The sequence below is a fragment of a genome, unplaced genomic scaffold (genome assembly GCF_019419815.1).
Source record: "Pyrus x bretschneideri cultivar Hongxiangsu unplaced genomic scaffold, Pyrus_bretschneideri_v1 Contig67, whole genome shotgun sequence".
Classification (NCBI taxonomy): domain Eukaryota; kingdom Viridiplantae; phylum Streptophyta; class Magnoliopsida; order Rosales; family Rosaceae; genus Pyrus; species Pyrus x bretschneideri.
The window spans coordinates 1,934,721-1,954,196 of NW_025999806.1; the positions used below are offsets into that span (position 1 = coordinate 1,934,721).

The window sequence follows — 19,476 nt, forward strand, 5'->3', positions numbered from 1 at the left end:
ATGCATATGTTCTATGAACGGAAGTCCAAGAACTAGGTGCTTCAGATTTTTCAGGTAAAATATAGCACTCAAATTAAACCCTCTTTTTGACAATTGTAGTATAGATATAAGTAGGAATCGTTCTAGGCCGGGGATTGGGAGGGATTGCTAATCTAATGAAAATTGACTCAAAGACTCTTAACTAAACTTGTATGACTCAAAACAAACTTAAAAGACTCAAAACAACTCAAAACAATCAAAAAGACTCAATTTAGACTCTAGGACTTAACTTGGACGAAAATACAATTGGTTTTGACTCAAAAGACTCAAAAACACACTTTTGGACAGATTTGAAACAAGCAAATAAAGGGGATTTGATTTTGGACGAATTTACAAGAAAAACAAGTAAATAGAGGACTTAGAACAGATTTTGACGAATTTGGGAAAAACCAATTGATGATTAGATAGCTAAGGGATACTTTTCCACACATGATACATTCAAACATAAATTGATTTCCAATTGCTTTTTCGATAAACCATGAACCTTAACACCCCAGATTAATCGTGACATCACCAATTAACCCTCAGATTTCCTTAAGTTATTGGATTGGATGACATTATACGACAACCCAAAGCATTCTTCAAAAGTTCCCTACATGACATCATAATAGAGATACAATCAAAGATCATTACGTTCAATGAAAATCATAAGTATTGACAAAGCACTTGTAACCATGACATCATGATACTCATGCTAGGAATTTACTTAACATGATTGTGAAAACAACCTTAACTACTTGTGAATATAAGTTTGTGACGATTATGTGAAACTCCCTTATATTCTAGCACTAAATTCAAGCATGCAAATTAAGTAGGCCTCCCTAATCAACATACAAGAATAAGTTATCCATCAAACGGTTAAGTAAATTGCATTCGCAATTTATGAAATCAGAACTGGACTTAATCAATTCATATCATAAACATAATCATGGTTTCAAAGCATCCCCTAGCTAAAACGAGTTTAGCCTCTCATGTTCACAACAAAACAAAGGAAGATAGAATTAAACATTGAAACCAAAAGATAGATTACACCTAGAAACGTTCCAACACTCCAACTTGAATGCACAAACGTCCAAGGCTTCTTCTTTCTTCTCTTCTTCCTTGCAAGGTCACAGCACAAGAGTCTAGGGTGATTTGTGGATGATTTTCTGGTTTTTTTAATGGATTTAGAAGGGTGGGGTGGTGTGGCAAAGGTTGGGAATGGTGTATGGATGCTTAGATGAAGGTATAAATGTGTATGAATGGTGGAAGAATGGTTGGAAGAGTGGTTGGAAGGTTGCGGCAAAGGCTTGTTTCTGTGAATGATGGCAGATTGTGTATGAGAGTGATTAGGGTTGAATGAAAGGTGCGGCCTTGGTATTTATTTGGGAGAAAGAATCCCTAGAGTTTATTACATAGTTTAGGAAAGGATTTGGACCCCAAATCCATCAGGAAAAGGAGTCTTAAAGTCAGAAATTAAAGGGGAAAAGGAAAGGTAATTGCGACATTCAATTGTGAGAAGGGGAATGTGATTTAATTCTGAAATTAGGCAAGGATTTTGGAATAGAAAAGGTATGTGAGGTGTGGTTGAGATTGAGATGGAAAGGGAATGTGTTTTAATGACTTAGAGTAGGAAACAAGGACCTCCCCTGCACGGCAAGGAAGGGAAAGTCAATGAGGTGCATGGCAAGGCTTGTTATGTTGTAAGGAGAGTTTGGTTTATGTCCTAGAATGTATAGAAGTCTTTAATGTTGCTGAAACAAGGAGTCTTAAAGGATTAGGAAAGATTAAACCAAAATAGGAAACCTTGGCTTAACTTTCCTACTTCAAGTAGGAAACCTTCTTTGACTAGGAATCCTCATGTGATTAGGAATCCTCTTGTGATTAGGAATCCTAACACCTTTAGATTTTCAATTTCGTCCATTCCTTTTGCTCCAAGCATATGCTATCCATTCCATGTCCAATTTTGCTCCAAAATGCACCTTTTTGCTTCCTTATCCATGTGAACCTAAAAACACATGAAAATAGCTTAAACTACTAAAACAACTATGAACTAACAACATAAATGCACGAAAACAAGCTAACTAAGTCGCCTAAATATGTTCCTATCAAATTCCCCCACACTTAGCTTTTGCTAGTCCTCGAGCAAAACAAAACAAACAAAACAAAAGGAACAAAACAAAACACATTCTAAACCTTCCAACATGTACCTCAGGGATTTCCAATGAACATGACACATTTACACTTTAGCAAACACTTAACCATAGTTACCACTTACTAATTCACATTTAATCAATTAAAACAACGTTTTGAATGTAGTAACATGCCTTATAGAATTCTCTCAATTCCTCACTAGAATGCTCTCAATTTTCACACAGATTTTCTAACTACACACCTTACACTAGGTAGACCTGACAATTTATTACACAACCCGTTAACACGACACGTAAACGACACGAAAATAACTGGTTTCGGGTCAACACGATAACTAATCGGGTCATTATCGGGTCACACGATAATAACCCGTTAATAACGGGTCCTTAACAGGTTTACACGAGAGTGACACGCGGGTAACCTGTTTCGACACGATAAGAAAAATGCTATTTTGATGATTTTAATTTTTTAAACTACTAAAAAAAACTTACTATAAAATGCAATAGATATAATGAATATGTATATTGACACACCCCAACCGAGGCCAGGGCATGCTGGCCGTCACGTGGAAGTGACGTAGCCATGTGCACAGTGCGGAAGCTAAAGAAAGTAATATAAAAGTACGAATAATTTAAAAACTAGCATATATAATGTGATAATATAAGTGCTAGCGTAAGTAAGACACTGAATTCAGAGCATAAAGACTACAGCAGTCCAAAGAAAAGATACGACGGTAGTACACCCGAAGGTGACCCTACACTGGTGAGTGTCTGTCAGGAATGCCGAGACGCCCTCTGGGAAAACCACCGAACCCGCTAAGCTACTAGAACCTGGAGGGGCGCAAAACAAAAGCGTGAGTGGGCAAAAATAAAGCTTTTCAAAATCATTTAGCAAAATAAGTTCTAACCCCTCGCCATAAAAACCTGTATACTTCCCAGAAAATAAACATATATACGTATGTATAAATATGCCAATCATGCTCAAGAATATGCCATGTCAAAGCCTCATAATGAAATGTAGGTGCTCAGGTATCAATCACGTCAATAGCATATAATCTGGTAGCCGGAGTCCCCTAAGTGACCTGTACGGCTGAATCTAGAGCTCAAATCTCAAACTCAATCACTAAACCTGCCCACGAGTCGGAACCACTTATAGTGGTCTGTACGACAGGCCTGGGTGTAATACATATAAACGCTCTAGTGCTACGATCACGTGAAGACTGTGCGAATAATCGCGGGTCACCTACGAGTCGGAACCACCTATAGTGGTCTGTACGACAGGACTGTGCACCTAACTTGGATCCAAGATGAGCGTGTGGTGCGGGAGGTGAACAACACGTGAAGGACTGTGCCCTACTCTGGGCGGGAGCACTAACACCGGGGGTGCAGGTTATGAGCTCTCTAAGCATCTCGAATCACCATTTAATGCAAATGTTAAATAACGCTTACCTGGCACTTACCTGCGCCTCCACAGCACCAAATATAAATATGTAAAGGTATGCCACTACTAATGCATATGATAATGCATAAACAATAAGGATATGGTGCATGGCATAAAACGAATAACCCTTTTTAACTATTTCTGGGAATATAAATGTATATAGGTATATACGGAAAACCAAAAGCCCACTCACTGGTATGTGGAAGGGTCGTAGCCCCCCTGCTGATGCGAGAATTATACGCGCACAAATTAAACCCTCTTTTTGACAATTGTAGTGAAGTGTGTAAGTAGGGATCGTTCTGGACCGGGGATTAGGAGGGATTGTTAATCACTTGGAATTTGACTCAAAAACGTAAAAACAATATAAAACACTAAACTAGACTCAAAGAATGTGAAGCTAAACGTTAAAACATTGAGACAAACCAAAAGACTCAAAATTCTTTAAAAACACAAACTAAATTGATTTCTAACTAATTTGACAATAAAGTAAAGGGGGGATTGTGTTTGGACGAGATTAAATTAAATGGACGAATTGTAATTAAAGGCAAAACGTAAATATGAATGAGATGAAAATATGGATGATGGAATAGCCAAGGGGTTCTTCTCCACACATGTTACACTTGCATACAAGATTGATTCTCAGTTGGTCTTTCGATAAATTATGATTTCTCAACACCCCGGGTTAATTAGGTCCGCTTAAATTAACCGTCAAGTTTTCCTTAAGTTAATGAATTGGATGACATCATACGACAACCCAAAGCATTCTTCAAAAGTTCCTTACATGACATCATAATAAAGATACAATCAAAGATCATTAAGCATCATGAAAACTATAAGTGTTGACGAGGCATTCGTTACTATGATTGCATGAAACTTATGCCAAGAATTTGTTTAACGCGATTGTTTATAAGCAACCTCCACTACTTGTGAATATAAGTTCATAACTATTACGTGAAACTTACTTATATTCTAGCGTCAAATTCATGCATGAAAATTAAGCGTCGACTCTCAATAAACATACATAAATAGGTTATCAATCAAATAGTTAAACAAATTAAATTCACAACTTATGAAATTCCAACGAAAGTTAATCAATTCATATTGCAAACATAAACATAGTTTCGAATCACCCCCTAGCTAAAGGGGGTTTAGTTCCTCATAACTTTGAAATCAAAGAAACACCTAAACATTCCAACAACTCAAACTTGAATTGTATGAACGTTTAGGCACTCTTCTCTTCCATTCCTCATATTACAAAACAAAGAGAATTGAATTTAAACATTGAAATCAAAGAAACGCGTAAACATTCCAACAACTCAAACGTGAATTGTATGAACGTTTAGGCCCTCTTATCTTCCTCTTTATTGTGGCACAAGGACTAAGGGATGTTGTTGGTGTGTTGAATGGATTGGGGAATTTATGGAAATGGAAGAAATGGAGGAGAAATGGAAGGGAAATGGAGAGAAACTCAAGGCTAGGGAGAAGATGGAAGTGTTTGTGGTGTGTTGTGTATGAAATGAGATGATTTTTGAATGAAAGAATGCAAGGGTATTTATAGGAGGAGTGGAGATGTATATGGCTATTTGTTTAAGGTGTTTGTGGTTGCAATGATGAAGAATTGCATGTGGAAATAAAAGGGAAAATGTGGTGAAATGATGAAGTAGGAAGGTGGAAATGCATGTGAGATGTTGGAAAGGAAATGGGAATATGAGTAGGCCATGGCATGTGAGTTGTTTTGTTGGTGTAAATGTGCCATGGTTGCAATGATGAAGAATAAAGGGTGCATGTGGGGTGGAATTGAATGAATGCAAAGTGAATGAATAATGAAATGAGTTAAAGAGGGAGAATGTGGTGAAATGATGAAGTAGGAAGGTGGAAATGCATGTGACTTGTTTGTGGAATAAAGAATGAATGGTGGAATGATGAAGAGTTGCATAAAGAATGCATGTAGGGTTAGCTAGGTTGGCTTTGTTTGGGTGCATGTGTGTTAATGGTGGTTTTGTATGTGAATTGATGGATTGTTTTTGATGGAATGGATGGTTCTTTGCATGGCTTTTGAAGTGATTGTGGGCTTTGGAATTGGAAGGAAATGCATGGCCTTGGGGTTGGTTTAAGAGAGAATGGGCTAGGCCCCTTTGTTTTATGTCCAAAATGAATACAAGGCCTTCAAATTCGTCCAACACTTTGGCTCCAATCATATGCTATCCATTCCAAGCCCAATTTTGCTCCAAAATGCTCCAAAATGCATCTTTTTGCTTCCTTAGCCATATGAACCTAAAAACACACGAAAATGGCTTAAACTACTAAAACAACTATGAATTAACAACATAGATGCACGAAAACAAGCTAAGTAAGTCGCCTAAATATGCTCCTATCAAACTCCCCCACACTTATCTTTTGCTAGTCCTCGAGCAAAACAGAATAAAAACAAATAAACAAAACGACACTAAACACGTAAAACACAACCTACACCTTCCAACAATCGTTTCAGGGATTTCCAATGCACATGACAAGTTAAAAATTATTATTCCCACAGAATTTAGCCATCTTTACCCTTAAGTACATTCTTAATCATAGTCACCACATACTAGTTCACAATTAAGCATTTAAAACCATGTTTTGAATGTAGTAACATGCCTTAGAGAATTTGCTCAATTCCTTACAAGATATGCACTCAATTTTCACTCAGATTTTCTAACTACACACCCTAATCTAGTCATATGTGAGAAGATTGATGTAAACATGAAAACGAACACTCACATATATGTATCACAAAGAACGCAATTTTTGGAGTTAATAAGCATGTTTTAGATTATGATCTCATGAATGGAATGCTACTACTTAGACGCGAGAACCAGTGACACCATATGCTCATACCAAGTTCAAACTCCACAAATTGAAACACATAACACTCAAGATTGAAGTCACGGGTTGTAATGGGGCTTGGGGCGTGTGGATAACAAAGAAGGGATATGGAAAACAAAGGTTCTTAAAGAAATAGTGAGCAAGGCAATTGAATCAACTTAGAATTCACTTTTGAATGAAAACTCAACTTTGGAACAAAAAGGGAGACAATTTAGGGCCAGAATTGGTGTTTTGAGCTCTTACTTCAATCACTCATTCTTTCATTTCTTTCAAGCTCTTTTTTCTTTCTTTCTTTTCTTTTCTGTTTTTCTTTTCTTTTGAAACTCAAAACATACTTAAGAACAAGCATTCCTTCTCCCACACTCATTTTCTTGCATAATGTAACTCAAAAGGAATTCATTTAAGTCATGCTCACTATCTTCTAAGAACAAAGGTGTGGATTGTCCTAAACTAGGCTAGGTGAGGATAATGTGGGTTGACAAAGAATAAAGGCTAAACAAAGCTCAACGGGGGTAAAACTTACAACATATACGAAATATGGGAAGTGAGGTTATTTGGCTATGGTGGCAATTACACAACTTCATCTTGAATATGTTATGTAAATCAATAACATGCTTTGAATGAAATGGGCATGAGTTCTAGCATTTGGAACTATATGATGAAACGCCTTCTAAGTAGTAACCAAGCAAAGAATAATGAGATCATGCAACAACTTTAGAAAACAAGAAATCACAGATTATACTCTCCAAAGAACGTTATAGGCTCAAGTCTCTCAGGGTTGTAGCGTTTGTTTGAGTTCCTTCCTTCAAGCATGTTACATAACTAATTTTTTTTTTCTTTTATGATTGCATGTGAAGTCATACATTATAACCATAACCAAGCATATACCAAGAGTAAATCAAACTTTTCTCCATGTTTATAACTCTTTTCAACAGTCATGCAATTAGAAACCAAATCCTTATCATTGTGTTGGAAGGTGACCTACGACACAAAAACGACTCAAAACACTCTTTTTAGGCTTTTCAAAACATGTTTTTCAAATTTTTATGTGATTTTCGAATTTTTAAGTCAAAACACACTAAACACACTTAAAAACAGCAAGAAACAACATTTGAAGTTATGGTGGATAAAACCCTACGAATTTGCATCAAAACACTTTAGTAACTCCCCCACACTTAAAACAAACATTGTCCTCAATGTTAAAAACCACACTAAACACAAACAAACATATAAACAGCAATTAAACATACTAAACATGGCAGAATGTATCTAACAAAGAGAAGAGTTTAGAGATGCAAATCTGGTTATGGAGTGTTTCTTCCATCTTCTCCTTGGTGATTGCAGTGAGGCTTGGATCTTTGTGATTCCACAGGCTTACTCTTGAACTGCGCTGCTCCCATCGTTGATTTTCCTTTGTGCTACTCTTGAACTGGGCAGCAGGCTTCCTTTGGTCTCCCCCTAAGGTCTGAGCTTCCTCCTCTTATCTGTTTCTTTGTTCAATCTCTCCAATTCGTATTGAAGAGGGTTAGAGGATAGCTCAGCAAAGCTAGGTAAGCAACCAGGGAATAGAGTCTAGATAGACTCCAAGTGCCGGCTGATTGCTTCTTTCACTTTGCTATGCGATTAATAACAAAGACAAAGGAAAAGACAGGGAAAGAGCATGATATGGGATACTTTTGCTTTTGACCTTGATGATATGAGATACCTTTGCTTTTGAAGAAGCGGTGAATGAATCAGCACATGTATTTGTTGTGCTGCTTCCTCCTGGGTCATCTGTACTCCAGGCATCTGGTATCATCTTTGGGGAAGAAGAAAGAAGTGAGTGTTTCGAAAGGCTTTGCTGGGAGTGCGCCCTCAGAGGTGAGAAAGAGTTGGGCATTTTCTTCAGGTTTGCCTTGCCATAAAAGATGAAAGTCGACAAATATAGGGATAGCAAGTTGTGGTACTGTTCTCTTACCCTTGTCGACAAACGTTTTGATCCCGCAAATCCGGCTTTTTGAAATAGTGACGACTCTTCGATCTTTGAAGACGCCTCTTCGATTTCTGAGCAGGCGCTTTCTGAAAAGCAGAGAAAGCGTCGCCGAACTTTGCGCTTGTCGGCTAAAGACGTGTAGCTGCGATGATGGCCTCCACGTGTTGAACGCGTTTTCTGAAAAGCTGAGGGAGCGTCGCCGAACTTTACACCTCAAATTCCGGCTTTTTGAATCGGTGGACGCGTTGCCTTGGCTTTTTATAGAGCTATCGATCACCGCCAACTTACACACTCTGAAGATTTCCCATTCTTGAAACTCGTTTCCGGCCCTTTGAAAATTTACTCCGTCCACCCCTTCTCTTTGAACACTTTTTTAAAAAAAATGGCAAACCCATCGAACCTTAGCTTAGAATTGAGTCTCCGCAGTGATACGGGCGTGCCGCTTCAAGGTAACGTATGGTGCCCTTCTTTCTTATCTTCTAACGGTCCTCTTACAGGTGAAGATTCCGTGATGCAGGACGCCACAACAGCTACGATAGTAGCTCGGAACCTCCTCACTCCCAGAGATAGTCAGCTGCTTTCAGGACGGTCCGATGAGTTGGCCGTTCAAGAGTCCCTGGCTCTCAGCGTTCAGTGCGCTGGTTCTGTGTCAAACATGGGCCAACGCCTCCTTGCTCGCTCCCGTCAGGTTGAATCATTGATGGCGGAGGTGGAGAACCTGAAGCAAGAGATAAAACAACTTAAGCACGAGAATAGAACTTTGCACGTGCTTGCAAATAATTATTCATCAGGCATGAAGAGGAAGCTTGATGAGATGCTAGAATCTCAAGGTCGGTTGCAAAGTGACCGTCAACGGCTTGCGTCTTTCTTCCAGGGGCACCTTTTTCCTGGGTCATCCAGCGTTCCGCCAAGTATTGGGGCCTGGAATGCTCTATATCCGATGTCTTCTGCTCCTATGCCTCTTGCTCCGATGCCTCTTGCTCCGATGCCTCCTACTTCGATGCCTTCCGCTTCTAGAGTTTTGCCTCGTGGTGGGTCTTCACGCAAACAAAAACAAAAACAACCTTTGTGAAGCTCCATTTGTTAGATACATTTGTAATTTCTCGAAAATTAATGAAAAAACTTTGTTTTATTCACTGTATTGGGTTGCCTCCCAAGTAGCGCTTTCTTTTACGTCTTGTAGCCGGACGAAGAACACAATCATGCCTTAATGGAACCCACGACATGGAGTTGATCATTGAATGGATGATGATACTTGAAATGTTCCGGCAATGGTTGAATTTCAAGAGTGGGTGCCCTAATCATTGACATCAACAACATATTAGTCAAAAACGACTTTGGATTTTGAGTTGGTGGCTTACCTATGGGCTGCAATATTGGCTCTAAAGTCGCAGCACATTCAACAAATGCACAAGGGATGTTTTCATTCAGATTGGACATTTTGAAGGTTGTGGCTGTGTGATCCACTCCAATTTCCTCCTTGATGAATTCAAGATGCTCCTCAACCACTTTTTCCTCGTCAATTGTTGGAAAGGTGTCCAAGATGTTTTTCTTCCCCTCATCTTTCATGGATTGCATGAACCTGCTAGGGAAGGGTGCATTTGGGGGAACAAAGTTAGAAATAATTAAATTTGGAACAACCTTACTTGAATGGGGTGGTGTAGGAATATTGGGAGGTTGCGGCAAGGGTTGTTCTTCCCTTGCCGTGCCTTGTGCATCCTCCTCCTCTTCGAGCAGTAGCAATTCATCCATGGGCTCATCTTCAACCATTTGTTCTTGAATTTGTTCCATGCATTCTGCATTCTGCCTAAATTGACTGTTCCACTCAGCCAACTTTTTTGCTTGATAGAAATCTTCAATTGGTCGCCAAAATGCGTCTTGTTGAAATGGTTGAGCTTCCCTGCCCTGCTCCACAGAATTCAGTTGTTGAATAACTTCATTATAATAATTTGATATACCTGAATTTGGATGTGAAGATTGAGGGGAAGGCTGTGGTGGTGCATATGAATCCTCATATGGTTGCCAATATGTTTCTTGGTGAGTCTCCTTAGCTTGATTTTGTGAACCCTGCACCAAAGAGTTTAATTCATTAAGAATTTGATTATAATCTATTGACGAATTTGAGTTTGGTTGGGCATATTGAATATGAGGTGGCTCCCAATATCTTTCTTGTTGAACATTTTGAGGTTCCCACCACATAGAAGTTGAATGATCACTCCAATCCGAATTGTAAGTATTGGAAAACACGTTATTCCTTGATTGAAGATCAACTATATCAACGTTTTGCATTTGGGACCTTTCCATGAGCTGTGACAAAAGATAAGCATTATCAAATGCCATGTTGTGCTTCTAAAATCAACAAAATAAAACTAAAAATATATACACACAAACGAAAATAAAACAATCCAAGGGATTAGCAAAGTTGCTAATCCCCGGCAACGGCGCCAAAATTTGATGCGAGAATTATACGCGCACAAATTAAACCCTCTTTTTGACAATTGTAGTGAAGTGTGTAAGTAGGGATCGTTCTGGACCGGGGATTAGGAGGGATTGTTAATCACTTGGAATTTGACTCAAAAACGTAAAAACAATATAAAACACTAAACTAGACTCAAAGAATGTGAAGCTAAACGTTAAAACATTGAGACAAACCAAAAGACTCAAAATTCTTTAAAAACACAAACTAAATTGATTTCTAACTAATTTGACAATAAAGTAAAGGGGGGATTGTGTTTGGACGAGATTAAATTAAATGGACGAATTGTAATTAAAGGCAAAACGTAAATATGAATGAGATGAAAATATGGATGATGGAATAGCCAAGGGGTTCTTCTCCACACATGTTACACTTGCATACAAGATTGATTCTCAGTTGGTCTTTCGATAAATTATGATTTCTCAACACCCCGGGTTAATTAGGTCCGCTTAAATTAACCGTCAAGTTTTCCTTAAGTTAATGAATTGGATGACATCATACGACAACCCAAAGCATTCTTCAAAAGTTCCTTACATGACATCATAATAAAGATACAATCAAAGATCATTAAGCATCATGAAAACTATAAGTGTTGACGAGGCATTCGTTACTATGATTGCATGAAACTTATGCCAAGAATTTGTTTAACGCGATTGTTTATAAGCAACCTCCACTACTTGTGAATATAAGTTCATAACTATTACGTGAAACTTACTTATATTCTAGCGTCAAATTCATGCATGAAAATTAAGCGTCGACTCTCAATAAACATACATAAATAGGTTATCAATCAAATAGTTAAACAAATTAAATTCACAACTTATGAAATTCCAACGAAAGTTAATCAATTCATATTGCAAACATAAACATAGTTTCGAATCACCCCCTAGCTAAAGGGGGTTTAGTTCCTCATAACTTTGAAATCAAAGAAACACCTAAACATTCCAACAACTCAAACTTGAATTGTATGAACGTTTAGGCACTCTTCTCTTCCATTCCTCATATTACAAAACAAAGAGAATTGAATTTAAACATTGAAATCAAAGAAACGCGTAAACATTCCAACAACTCAAACGTGAATTGTATGAACGTTTAGGCCCTCTTATCTTCCTCTTTATTGTGGCACAAGGACTAAGGGATGTTGTTGGTGTGTTGAATGGATTGGGGAATTTATGGAAATGGAAGAAATGGAGGAGAAATGGAAGGGAAATGGAGAGAAACTCAAGGCTAGGGAGAAGATGGAAGTGTTTGTGGTGTGTTGTGTATGAAATGAGATGATTTTTGAATGAAAGAATGCAAGGGTATTTATAGGAGGAGTGGAGATGTATATGGCTATTTGTTTAAGGTGTTTGTGGTTGCAATGATGAAGAATTGCATGTGGAAATAAAAGGGAAAATGTGGTGAAATGATGAAGTAGGAAGGTGGAAATGCATGTGAGATGTTGGAAAGGAAATGGGAATATGAGTAGGCCATGGCATGTGAGTTGTTTTGTTGGTGTAAATGTGCCATGGTTGCAATGATGAAGAATAAAGGGTGCATGTGGGGTGGAATTGAATGAATGCAAAGTGAATGAATAATGAAATGAGTTAAAGAGGGAGAATGTGGTGAAATGATGAAGTAGGAAGGTGGAAATGCATGTGACTTGTTTGTGGAATAAAGAATGAATGGTGGAATGATGAAGAGTTGCATAAAGAATGCATGTAGGGTTAGCTAGGTTGGCTTTGTTTGGGTGCATGTGTGTTAATGGTGGTTTTGTATGTGAATTGATGGATTGTTTTTGATGGAATGGATGGTTCTTTGCATGGCTTTTGAAGTGATTGTGGGCTTTGGAATTGGAAGGAAATGCATGGCCTTGGGGTTGGTTTAAGAGAGAATGGGCTAGGCCCCTTTGTTTTATGTCCAAAATGAATACAAGGCCTTCAAATTCGTCCAACACTTTGGCTCCAATCATATGCTATCCATTCCAAGCCCAATTTTGCTCCAAAATGCTCCAAAATGCATCTTTTTGCTTCCTTAGCCATATGAACCTAAAAACACACGAAAATGGCTTAAACTACTAAAACAACTATGAATTAACAACATAGATGCACGAAAACAAGCTAAGTAAGTCGCCTAAATATGCTCCTATCACCTGCCTCGCGTGAGCCCGCTCGTCCTCGGGATACGTGTCACCTATATGCGAAAATACTATAAAAACGTTAATTTTAAAGCACATAACCTTCCGTTCAAAATAACCTCTCATACATTGCTCAAAATGGACAATTGAATATACCAACGTGCTCTACACAACCTCAGGATCACAACCATATTTTTAGAAAAATTTTCCACCGCCGCACACGCCGCCACGCGCCGGCCAAGGCACGGCCACAAGCGCCGGCCACGCGCAGGCACGTGCCTGGCACGCTGACGGCGTCAACTGACGCCGTTAGGAATATTCCATCAAAACTGACAGATTCTGTTAACGGCGTCAGGAATATTCTGTCAGAATTGACGGAATATTCCGTCTCCTTCTCCGTTCAATCTCCGGCGCCGTCTCCGACGCCGGAAACTGGAAAACCTGTAAATTACATTTTCTCGTTCGTTTTTCCACCATTTTCCATGATTCTTGCACCATTTTAACCCTTAGAACTAGTAGAACACGTCCATATAAGTTTTAAGGACTAAAACTCACAAGAACTCACCTGTCACCAATTACCAAAACCGGTCAAACTCGAACCAGGCTAATCCGACGTCCAATTCCGTCCAATGATGCACTCCCAAGCTCCTTGGAACCTCACCAACACAACTACAAGCTTCAAAAGTCCAAAAACTAACTAGATTAATCTTGCATGAACAGTGACTAAAACGGACCTTGTAAAATCGACGTGAAAACGTCGAAGTTCTCACCTGATATTGGTATGCTCTTGCTCCCCACGACCTCACGATCTCAACTGTGCCCTTAGTTCCTTCGATCTGTGGTGAAATAGTGTAGTTGTGTGTGTGTCCGTACGAGTTTGAAGGAAGAAGAAGAAGGACAGAGGACTCGGGAGAAAGAGAGAGACAGGGAAAGAGACTGAGAGAGGGATAGGGACAATGTGGGTGTGTGTGGGTGGCCCAGCATCTGCCAACACCACACCAAGTAACCAAAAACATAACAAAACAAACTAGGGGTAAAAGGGTCATTTCACCTATGCGTTTCGATAGTTTCGGGACGGGATGTCACATATATATTGTTTATTAATTATTATTCTATTATTATTCTATATAAATTTTAAAATTTAAGTTTTATTTATTTATTTATTTATATAGTATATTATAAGCAAAGATTGAGATTGAAAATCATAAAACACATTAAAAATAAAAATATCAAGTAATTTAAAAATACCAAAAACAAAAAAAAATTATAATAATTAATTTCCCGCCTAATATTTCAAGAGTTTCATCCATTTCCCACCTCATGTTTGGGAAATTTTGCAACCTATATCCATCCATTTCCCGCCTAATGTTTAACCCAAAAGATAAAAAAATAACCAGCTTTTTTTTTTTTGTTTTGTTTTATCTCTTATAACATTTTTACTTGAATACAAATAAAATACGTAATAAAAAACATAAATGTAATTTTATTATTAAATATCATCACATACTAATTGAAACATAGTCTAATTAACACTTAAAATATATAAATAATTAATATATTTATTCCAAGTCATCAAAACGATAAGATTCACTAACGCTTAAAGTTTATTTATACTTTCATTAAGTATAACATCAATGCGTATCCCATCAAAATGATGAAAGTATGAATAAACTCGTAAGTGTTAGTGAATTTATTGTTTTGACGGGATACGTATCCTACAAAACTAATTTCAACAATCCAACCGTCAAACTTGTTTATACATGCTTCGAGATCGCATACTCCAAAAATTGCAAAAAACAAACATTCAGAGATGAAGTAATGAGACAAAACTTTTCAACGGTTATAAACGAAAAATCACGATTTAACAATTATTTTAACTCCGATTTTGATGATTTTTTTACAGCTACACTCCTTGACCTTATATGAATACAAGGAATGAATTCGATCTTCAATTTAAAATATTTACACTAATGGATACCACAAATCTTATGTTATACTTAATGAAAGTATAAATAAACTCTTAAGTGTTAGTTAATGTATCGCTTTGATGGGATACGCATCCTATGAAACTAATTTCAATGATCCAACCATCAAACTTGTTTATACATGTTTCGAGATCGCATACACCAAAAATTGCAAAAAACAAACATTCAGAGATCAAGTAACGAGACAAAACTTTTCGACGATTATAAATGAAAAATCACGATTTAACGGTTATTTTAACTTTGATTTTGATGATTTTTTACAGCTACACTCCTTGACCTTATATAAATACAATGAATGAATTCGATCTTCAAATTAAAATATTTACACTAGTGGATACCACAAAATCTTATGTTATACTTGATGAAAGTATAAATAAACTCTTAAGTGTTAGTGAATCTATCGTTTTGATGGGATACGCATCTTAGAAACTAATTTCAACGATCTAACCGTCAAACTTGTTTATATATGCTTCAAGATCGCATACGCCAAAAATTGCAAAACACAAACATTCAGAGATCAAGTAATAAGACAAAACTTTTCGACGGTTATAAACGAAAAATCACGATTTAACGGTTATTTTAACTCCGATTTTGATGATTTTTTACAGCTACACTCCTTGACCCTAAACAAATACAATGAATGAATTCAATCTTCTATTTAAAATATTTACACTAGTGGATACCACAAAATCTTATGTTATACTTGATGAAAGTATAAATAAACTCTTGAGTGTTAGTGAATCTATCGTTTTGATGTGATACGCATCCTACGAAACTAATTTCAACGATCCAACCGTCAAACTTGTTTATATATGCTTTGAGATCGCATACGTCAAAAATTGCAAAAAAAAAAAAAACATTCAGAGATCAAGTAATGAGACAAAACTTTTCGACGGTTATAAACGAAAAATCACAATTTAACGATTATTATAACTCCGATTTTGATGATTTTTTACAGCTACACTCCTTGACCCTAAATGAATACAATGAATGAATTCGATCTTCAAATTAAAATATTTACACTAGTGGATACCACAAAATCTTATGTTATACTTGATGAAAGTATAAATAAAATCTAAAGTGTTAGTGAATCTATCGTTTTGATGGGATACGCATCCTACGAAACTAATTTCAACGATCCAACCATCAAACTTGTTTATATATGCTTCAAGATCGCATACGCCAAAAATTGCAAAAAAAAAAACATTCAAAGATCAAGTAATAAGACAAAACTTTTCAACGGTTATACATGAAAAATCACGATTTAACGGTTATTTTAACTCTGATTTTGATGTTTTTTTACAGCTACACTCCTTGACCCTAAACAAATACAATGAATGAATATGATCTTCAATTTAAAATATTTACACTAGTGGATACCACAAAATCTAATGTTATACTTGATGAAAGTATAAATAAACTCTTAAGTGTTAGTGAATCTATCGTTTTGATGTGATACGCATCCTACGAAACTAATTTCAACGATCCAACCGTCAAACTTGTTTATATATGCTTCGAGATCGCATACGCCAAAAATTGCAAAAAACAAACATTCAGAGATCAAGTAATGAGACAAAACTTTTCGATGGTTATAAACGAAAAATCACGATTTAACGGTTATTGTAACTTCGATTTTGATGAGTTTTTACAGCTACACTCCTTGACCCTAAATGAATACAATGAATGAATTCAATCTTCAATTTAAAATATTTACACTAGTGGATACCACAAAATCTTATGTTATACTTGATAAAAGTATAAATAAACTCTTAAGTGTTAGTGAATCTATCGTTTTGATGGGATACGCATCCTACGAAACCAATTTCAACGATCCAACCGTCAAACTTGTTTATATATGCTTCGAGATCGCATACGCCAAAAATTGCAAGAAAACAAACATTCAAAGATCAAGTAATGAAACAAAACTTTTCGACGGTTATAAACGAAAAATTACGATTTAGCGGTTATTTTAACTCCGATTTTGATGATTTTTTACAGCTACACTCATTGACCCTATATAAATACAATGAATGAATTCGATCTTCAATTTAAAATATTTACACTAGTGGATACCATAAAATCTTATGTTATACTTGATGCGAAACGAATGTGACACATAAATTAAACCCTATTTGTGATAATTGTAGTAATGATGTAAGTAGGGATCGTTCTAACCGGGGATTAACTAGGGGTGCTAAACACTTGACTCAAATAAATAAAACTAATCTTTAAACACTTAATTCACTTAACGAAAACTCAAAATAAGTCCACAAGACTCCAAAGACTTAAAAACACAAAATAAGATAGATTAAGACTAAACAAAATATGGGGGGGGGGGGATGAGGTTTTGACGAAATTAAACAGATTGTAATTAAGGGCAAAATGTAAATATGAATGTGATGAAAATATGGATGAATGCTAGCTAGAAGGTTCTTCTCCACACATGTTACACTTGCATACAAGATGATTTTTGGTTGGTCTTTCGATGAATTATCAAACTCAACACCCCGGGTTAATTAGGTCCGCTTAAATTAACCGTCAAGTTTTCCTTAAGTTAATGAATTGGATGATTGCATACGACAACCCAAAGCATTCCCCACAAGTTCCCTACATGAATTGCATAATAGAGATACAAGCAAGAATCATTAAGCATCATGAAAACTATAAGTGTTGACGAGGCATTCGTTACTATGAATTGCATGAAACTTATGCCAAGAATTTACTTAACGCGATTGTTTATAAGCAACCTCCACTACTTGTGAATATAAGTTCATAACTATTAGGTGAAACTCACTTATATTCTAGCGTCATATTCATGCATGAAAATTAAGCGTGCACTCTCAATAAACATACATAAATAGGTTATCAATTAAACAGTTAAACAAATTGAATCCACAACTCATGAAATTCCAACCAAAGGTAATCAATTCATATTGCAAGCGTAAACATGGTTTCGAATCATCCCCTAGCTGTGGGGGGTTTAGTTCCTCATACGTACACAACAAAGATACGTAAATTTAATCATTGAAATCAAGGAAAAGAAAACACCTAAAAATTCCAACAACTCAAACTTGAATTGTATGAACGTTTAGGCCCTTCTCCTCCTCTTTGTTGCGGCACAAGGTCTAAGGATAGTGTTTTGGATTGGTGTTTGTATGGAGGAATGGTTGGATAGTGTTTTGGAGGGTTGGGAAGTGATGGAAATGGAAGAGAAGATGCAGGAAATGGAAGTGGAAGTGCACGGCACAAGATTTTCAGGATGTGTTTGTGTTGTGTTGTGTATGAATGGAGGTGTGGAAAAATGAATCAATGTGTCTATGGGAATGAATGTTTTTATAGGGAGAGAATGGATGGGAGAAAGGGATTGTGGCTGCAATGATGAAGAGTTTCATGTGGAATGACAGCTAGGGAGAAAATGTTGCTGCCATCATGAAGAGTGAATGGATGTGCTGGAATTGAGTGGATGTGTTGCTGCCAAGATGGGGGAAAATATGGAAAATGGAAGTGTGATGCACGGCTAAGGGATTAATGGGATAGAAATGGGAGTGAATGTGGCTTAATGATGAAGGTGGAAAGCTGGAAAGCATGTGGCAAGGTGTGTAGGTGCTGGAATTGATGGAAAGGCACGGCCAAGGATTTGTGTTAGGTGATGGGTGCATGTGTTGGCTGAATTAATGAAAGGAATGCATGTGAATTAAAGCTAGGGTGAATGATTGAGGTGGGAATGGAAGAATGTGGCTGCAATGATGAATACATGTGGCTGAAATGAAAGGGAAATGCGAAGGGAAAAGCTGGAAATGGGAGAGGAGCCACGGCAAAGGGTGTTTTTGATGGAATAGATGGTTCTTTGCATGTGAATTAAAACTAGGGTGAATGATGATGAATGCATGTGGATTAAAGAGGGAGAATGTGGTGCAATGATGAAGTGGGAAGTGGAAGAATGTGGCTGGAATGGTGGAGGAAGGCACGGCAATGATTTGTTGTTTGTGTGAAGTGTGTGTGAATGGTGGTTTTGCATGGCTTTGATGGATTGTTTGATTGGGCTAGAGGTTTTGCATGGCTCAAAGGATTGTTTGATTGGGCTAGGCCCTTTGTTTTATGTCCCAAAGAGTATACAAGGCTTCAATTTCGTCCATCCTCTTTGCTCCATGATTAAGCTATCCAATCCATGCCCAAAAATGCTCCAAATAGCCTCAAAATGCACTTTCTTGCTCCCTTTGCCATGAGGACCTAAAAACAAACGAAAATAACTTAAACTACTAAAACAACTATGAATTAACAACATAGATGCACGAAAACAAGCTAAGTAAGTCGCCTAAATATGCTGCTATCAAATTCCCCCACACTTAGCTTTTGCTAGTCCTCGAGCAAAACAAAATAACCAAAACAAACAAAACGAAACGAAACAAAACAAACAAAAGACAATCTAAACCTTCCAACGTTGCCTCCG

At 37.2% G+C, this 19,476-nt stretch overlaps 1 long non-coding RNA gene across 1 annotated transcript; it reads right to left on the reverse strand.

Annotated features, from left to right (window-relative positions):
• Nucleotides 1-3,809: 3,809 nt before the first annotated feature.
• LOC125472203 lies at nt 3,810-13,952 on the reverse strand. Its single transcript, XR_007254136.1, has 4 exons — nt 13,812-13,952; nt 13,607-13,717; nt 13,057-13,097; nt 3,810-3,831 (listed from the first exon to the last, which is right to left on the reverse strand). It is a non-coding gene; the product is annotated as an uncharacterized LOC125472203 (long non-coding RNA).
• Nucleotides 13,953-19,476: the final 5,524 nt, after the last annotated feature.